Source organism: Hypomesus transpacificus, unplaced genomic scaffold (assembly GCF_021917145.1).
Source record: "Hypomesus transpacificus isolate Combined female unplaced genomic scaffold, fHypTra1 scaffold_221, whole genome shotgun sequence".
In the NCBI taxonomy this organism is placed as follows: Eukaryota; Metazoa; Chordata; class Actinopteri; order Osmeriformes; family Osmeridae; genus Hypomesus; species Hypomesus transpacificus.
The window spans coordinates 242,501-249,890 of NW_025813757.1; the positions used below are offsets into that span (position 1 = coordinate 242,501).

At 50.1% G+C, this 7,390-nt stretch overlaps 1 protein-coding gene across 1 annotated transcript in view; it reads right to left on the reverse strand.

Annotated features, from left to right (window-relative positions):
• kdm6ba (lysine (K)-specific demethylase 6B, a) overlaps positions 1-6,382 on the reverse strand; it is a 39,817-nt gene extending 33,435 nt beyond the window's left edge. Inside the window, exon 1 of the mRNA XM_047014070.1 lies at positions 5,830-6,382. The gene's annotated coding sequence lies outside the window, so the exon portion shown is untranslated. The remainder of the gene's footprint in view (positions 1-5,829) is intronic.
• Positions 6,383-7,390: the final 1,008 nt, after the last annotated feature.

Sequence of the window (7,390 nt, forward strand, 5' to 3'; positions counted from 1 at the left end):
GAGAGAGGGATGGAGGGAGACAGGGAGAGGGATGGAGGGAGACAGAGAGAGGGGGGTGGAGGGAGACAGGGAGAGGGATGGAGGGAGACAGAGAGAGGGGGGTGGAGGGAGAGAGATGAAGGCAGAGGAGAGAGGGTGAAGGCAGATTTCACGCTTGCCTGGGCCCTGGCCTGCACGCACCGATGACTCTGACGTTTTATTTATGATGCCAAATGTTTAGTACCTGTCCTCTCTATCTTCTCCAGCTTTTCATCATGGCTCTTGTATGTACCCGTCTCTTTAAAGCAGAGCTATTCAACTATGGATATGACCTGGTAGGACTACCGCCACTGGTACACCTGGCCTGTATACCTGGTTACCCTCTGTGTGTAGGTGTCAGAGAGAGCATGGTGTTACAAAGTGTCTGTGTGTAGTACTGTGTACCCATGCAGTCATCTGTGTTGTGTGTACGGTTGAAACGACCAATAGAGCTGGGCTGCTGGGGTCTGCTGGGGTCTGGTGTACATGCAACTGAAGTTGACACAAGGACAGACATGTACTCAGCTGTAGTCTTACATACAGCAGGACATGTGTCTGTCCCTGCACTGTCATAACAGGTCTGTCCCCTGAGATCACAGAGAAGCAGGCTATATGGGGGGGGGGACACAGAGAGAGAGAGAGAGAGGGACAGAGAGAGACAGAGAGAGAGGGACACACAGAGAGAGAGGGAGAGGGAGAAAGAGACACACAGAGAGTCTCAAGGCTCTCCCTAAACTCTTCAATATATATATCAGCTGACCCTACTGGACTCACAGCACAAAGACACCAGTATGGTCTCTCTCCACACACACACACACACACACACACACACACACACACACACACACACACACACACACACACACACACACAGGTGGAGAGTAGATGGATTAGGGATCTAGACATCCAACACCAAGCAGACAAAGGAAACTTGAAATCAATTACCACATCAACACTGGGTCTTATTCCCCTTACTGCCACTGATCTGATTACAGAGGGGGAGAGAGATGAAGAGGGATGAAGGAGGGAGAGAGTATGGTGGTTACGAGGGAGGGGAGAGAGAGATAGGATAAAGAGAGAGGGGAGAGAGAGAGAGGGAGAGAGAGGGGAGAGAGAGAGAGAGAGAGGGAGAGAGAGGGGAGAGAGAGAGGGGAGAGAGAGGGGGGAGAGAGAGAGGGAGAGAGAGAGGGGAGAGAGAGAGGGGAGAGAGAGAGGGAGAGAAAGGGGAGAGAGAGGAGGAAACAGAGAGGAGGAAAGAGAGAGAGGGGGATGCAGACAGACATTGAGGGGGTCTTAAGTCAACGGCTGCTTCCTGATCCATAGGAGCGAGATCATGTTACAGGAGCCTGAGAGGAGACAGACACCAGCCTGCAGACACAGACACACACACACACACACACACACACACACAGAAACCCTAGTAAACGTGCAACCAACAGGAATGTCTCTCCCTCCCTCCTTCAGACACACACACACACCTTACCTACATGTCTGAACTAAACCATTAACAATAGAACAACAGCATCAGATAATCCAAACAGGTAATCCCTATTGTCACTAATCTGAACCAAGTACCATAAACAATAGAACTACACAACTAGAGCTCCCAAAACACAGCTCTCTACCTGGCACCCTGACAGCCTGGCGTCAACCACGCGCGTCGCCCCTACGGATACAGTAACCAGGGCGATGGGTGTTGCGTCTCCTGAATACACACACACTGTGTTATCAGGCTACCTACACTAGCGTCAGGGTCAGAGTGCAGTGTGGAACTGGGTTAGACAAACTGCTGTAGTCAGGGAGACCCAGTGAAGCACACCTAGGCAAGGGAGGGGGAGGAAGAGAGACACAGAGAGAGAAAGGGGGGGGGGGAGAGAGAGAGAGAGCAAGGGAGGGAGGGGGGAGGAAGAGAGACAGAGCGAGAGAAAGGGGGGGGGAGAGAGAGAGCAAGGGAGGGAGGGGGGAGGACAGAGGAGGAGAGGAGATGAGAGGAGGAGGAGTATGTGAGGAGAGGAGGAACATCACAACGTCATTGTGTTCTGAGATCAGTGCAACTAGCATGCACCCACACAGCGCAAAAAGGCTGACTGACATGTGACACAGCAACACAGGTCACATGACATGGCACCCCTCCCCCCTCTCCTTCCATCTGAATCACTGCCATCGACCTCACCGCCAACATCCCCCCTCTCTTCTCCTCCTTTCCATCCCCCCTTCGGCTTGGCGCAACCTAATAGGGTTAATCCAATACTGTAAGCCAATGGGCTGGATCAATAGAGGTGACCCAGGTTGCAGGGGTCAGCTAGAGGTCATGTGCATAGAGGGGGAGGGCCAGATGGCGAACCTGATGTGTGTGCAGGAACAGCAGAGCATGCGTCTGAGCGTGTTTCTTCTTGACAAGGCGGAGTCGCTCCAGATTGACAGAGTCACCACTATGAAGAAGTGCTTGTCTACGACACTGGAGTCAGATGGCTGAGCAGTTAGGGAATCGGACTAGTAATCTGAAGGTTGCCAGATCGATTCCCGGGCCATGGCAAATGATGATGTGTCCTTGGGCAAGGCACTTCACCCTACTTGCCTCGGGGGGAATGTCCCTGTACTTACTGTAAGACGCTCTGGATAAGAGCGCGTGCTAAATGACTAAATGTAAATGTAACACTTAGGCAATACACCAACTGTGGTGTACGATGTGCAGGAGACGTGTTGTGTTGCATCATACACGCACACACACTTTAGTCTCCTGAATGAGAAACATACACACACGTTCTTGCATACAAGCCTGGACACACAAAAACCACAGCAATATGGTTTGGGCTGGTCTGCCCTGCCGTGAAACTAAGTGAGAGGGGAACGAAAGCACACACACGCATCAAAGCTGCACCCTCTCTGTCACAGAGGAGGGAGAGAGAGAGGCAGAGAGAGAGAGGCAGAGAGAGAGAGAGGGAGGGGGTAGTGATTGTGTGCGTGTGTGTTTTATAGCTCCTTGATTCTGTTCCAATTTGAGGCCAAGGTTAGGTTCACTCCCTCCCCTCCCCCCCCGCTCTCTACCTCTCACATGACATATGGGGACACTCCCTATTGATACACACACCGTTTTTATCAACCCTCCACACACACACACATTATGTAACCAAAACAACTAAAAAACCTGTTGAGCTGTTAACCTTTACCATAAACATTGACAGTACACTCGCTCGCATAAACACATAACACTGTCATCAATTTAAGTCAACCGATACAAAAATAACTACACCCACAGATACACCCAACCTAACTGTGTTTAATGATTGTGTGTGTGTGTGTGTGGAGACATTGCTTGTGAGCTCAGCAAATGGAACTAATTTACTTAAACGTCTGTGTCTCTTTTCCGTCCAAATGTCTCTTCTTCCTCTCTTTATTTCTCTACTATTACATCTCTCTCTTACACACACACACTCTCTGTCTCTCTCTGTCTCTCTCTGTCTCTCTCTGTCCCAAATCTGGACTAACCTGAACAAACATAGAAGTCAGTTGATGGCGGCACGTGGATTTGGCTTTCCTCCAACCTCCCCCACCCCCTCCCCTCTCCATTCCTAAAACCAGACCCATTAACCAGGCCCTGAGCTTTCTGCTGATCTGCCCCTCAACTCCCCCGGCCCTATCACCCCCACCCCACCCCCTGACCGACCTCTCTCCTCCCCAGGCCAGGCGCCAGCCAGTAAGCCAGCCACCTCCTACCTCCACCTGGAGTCTCCTTACCTCCCTTCGTCTGCTTATCTTCTCCTCCCTCCTCCTCCTCTTCCTGTTCCTAAAGCACAACACCAGGCAGCACTCCCCTCCCCCTCCCCCTCCCCACTGTTCTCTCTCTCTCTCTTTCTCTCTTCCCTCTGTCTCCCTTTCTTCTCCAAGCAACACACTCAATCACCCCCCGCCCCTTCTCTCCGTCTCCCCACCCCCCGCCATCACAGTCTCCATTCCAATGAATGCACAATCCCCCCCTTCAGCCATGGGGGACTGGCCTGGAGGCTGGGGGAGACATGCACACACACACACACACACACACACACTTCCGTGTGTGCACATCTGCAGAGGAACAGACGACCATCAGGGGAAAAAATGGAGACACACAGTGCAGTGTGGTGTGAAAATGGCAAGCAAGGCAGGAAATGGTTTGTTTTTACAAGGACATCCTCAGCAGTCAACTGTCATCATCATCATCATCTCTAATCTACCAGTCCAGCAGTGGAGAATAACACATCAATAGGAGAAACCAAAAACAGACAAAGAAAGTTGAAGATTAAAAGATAGAAAACACATAAATATGCAGGGGAAAAATCTCAACAACCTAATCACCAGATAGTGATAGCTGTCCACCGGTCACGTTAGCCTAGCCTGTTAGCATAGCCTGTTAGCATAGCCTCTTATAGATATTTCCTATTGAGAGACGCTACGTCAGCCACCCTAGTTTAGCGACAGCCCGGCTAGCCGCTGCAGGTTTATTCCGGCACACTGCATCCGACCCCGAGTGAACCGCGCCTGCCACGCTCTCATTGGCCACAGGCAGGAAACAGGACAAAAAGAGGGGAAGAAATGAAGGATGCTCTTCCGGTGCTAATGAATTAATGAATCAAGAGATTGGTGCAAGAGATGGGGGGGGGGGGGAAGGAGGGGGGTAAGAGGAAATTCCACAGGACAGAGGAGGAGGGTAGATTTCAAATAGTGACACGGGGGGGGGGAGAGATTTGGAGCTTCCTAAACGTGTGTGTGCTCATCCGTGTGTGACTGTGTGTGTGTGACTGTGTGTGTGACTCGGTGTTCCGAAGTAGCAGAGCTCTACAGAGACTGTTTCCCTCATGGTGTTTGGATAGGTGTAGACAGGGGCAAAGACTTAATGAGGACAGGGAACATTACACACACACACACACACACACGTGCAGACTCACAGCTCCAGGCAAAAGCCGGCACAAGTGTTCCGTTTCTCACACATCCTTTTCATAGTCAGGCACCCACACGCACATCTAAAAGATTCCTTTCTACATGGTAAAGATGACCCTGACATGTAAAGAGTGCATACACACTCTTACACACAATTATCTGTTATGCGACCACATACTGGTCACATAACCACAAATCCCTGACACAACTCAAAACACCAGCAGCAGCAGCAACACCAGCACCACCAATGCTCGCACAATTTGATTACTAAATGTCCAAATCTACTGTTTAATACTCTAGTCTTGTTTAGAGACGGTGGATAGGTAGGTTTGGTTATTGCTTGTGCAGCGTTTCAGCAGATATGTGGGCCTACTAAGCAACATCAGCTGTGCGTTGGGTACAAGAGTATTAGAGAAAGACGTAAAGAAAAGAAAGACGGAATAGAGAGGGGGAGACAACGTGTGTGTGAGAGAGAGAAGTAGCCTTTTGTGCAAGCTGGCATTTAAATCACCAATGAGTTCCACTGACTGCTCGAGAGAGAGAGAAACAAGAGAGAAAAAGAGAGAGAGATAGAGAGAGCTCGAAAGAAGGAAAAAAAAAAAAAAACTACTTTTGTGTCTTCTCGAACAAGCCGAGAGAGGGGAGAGCATAAACCACCAGTGCCGGTGACAGCAGCAGCAGCAACATAAACAGTCGAGTCCGGCCCAGCTGTAGCACAGTCTTCCTTTGTGCTGCATTCCACACGCCTGGAGTTAGCTTAGCATTATTTAACACTGCTCTACTACACCTACCATAGCGAACTTTCTCCGGTTAATGCTGTCTGCACACCTAGCTAGCATGCTAACAACCCGTCACCTTTGTTAGCGGTGTCGTGTAGAAAAGAGAAAGGTTTCTTACCGTGGGTTGGGGGTTAGGTAGTGTTGTGTGGGGGTGAGAGGTTGACGATGGTAATATCCAGATTGTGTTTTTAGGTTCGGCGAAGGCTAGCTCAGCAGATTTTGCCTGTCTGCTTAGCTAGCGCTCCAAGCTTTGTGTGTCCTCTTTTTCCCTTTAAATCAGACGGGGGCCGGGAGAAGGCTGCCCCCCTTTCACCCCTACAAACACACACAAACACATACACTGCCAGCCGGAGAGATACACATAAACACACTCACATCAGATCTAAATCTGACACTGGTGTCAAAAGCATGCAGTTATTTTTTCAAAAAAAAATAAAATATATTTTTTACAAAGAGAATACTCCTTTGTCTTCTCCCAAAAAAGTGTGTACTTCTGGCTTTGAATCTCCTTGTCCTCTCTTTCTCTCCTCTCTCTCTCACCCTCCTCTCTCTCACTCACACACACTCTCTGTCTCCCTTTTTCCACTCAGTAGTCAAACAAAGAAAGGAAAGGAGCAGAGCATACACACTCTCTCTTTTTTCTCTCTCTCTCACACACACACACACACACACAGCCTCAGAGCCCAACCCCCCAGCCTGCCTCTCTCTAAACAGCCCCTCCCCCATCCCTCCTCACCCCTCTGCTCTCCTCCCACAGCCTGCCCTGGCCTCGTTCTCAATCGCCTATTCCCCTCCCTCCCTCCCTCCCTCCCTCCCTCCCTCCCTCCCTCCCTCCCTCCCTCCCTCCCTCCCTCCCTCCCTCCCTCCCTCCACCTTCCTCTGTGTCAAACAGATGGGATTGGAGAGCGGAAGGAGACTCTCTCGTTCCCTTTCTCTTTCTTTCCGTCTATCTCTCTCTCTCTCTCTCTTTGGTTTGCTCAGATGTTGATGAAAGAGCCATCTGTGTCAGGCAGAGCTGCTGAAGACACTGTCTCAACTGCACTGATGGTCAGGGGGACAGAGGACTTTCAACCAGAACAATACAACTATTACTATTGTTGTGTATGTGTGGGTGTGTTGGTGTTGGGGTGGGGTGCACGGGCACACACACACACACACACACACTCATCGCTGGCCACGTGCTAGGACACTGAATTCCAGAAGGGGAGAGAACCATTGGAAAGACAGAAACAGGGAAGAAAGAGGGGGTGACAGGATGGAAATTCCAGCTAAAATCACTGTACTCTCTGACCACACTGTAGACCGTGAGCTATAGGATTCCTCTAGGACTGAAATTCCTAAACACTCTATCCCACTTCAGCAAAACATGAAAACAGGGGGGCCGTGATTCTCTGTGAGTGGTGAACGAACACGAGTGTGGTTTTCATGGGAAGCAAAAATAGAACAAGTGAGAGAGAGATAAAGGGGGAGAGAGGGAAATAGAGAGAGCAATAGAGATACAGAGAGAGAGAGATGGAGAAATAGAGAGACAGAGAGAGAGCAATAGAGAGATACACAGAGAGAGAGAGATACACACACAGAGAGAGAGAGAGGTAAGGCAGCACCAGCAGAAGAGAGACCCCACATGTGATTGGGCCAGTCAGCTCTGTGACTTGGCTGGCTCCATTACGTAATTTTCA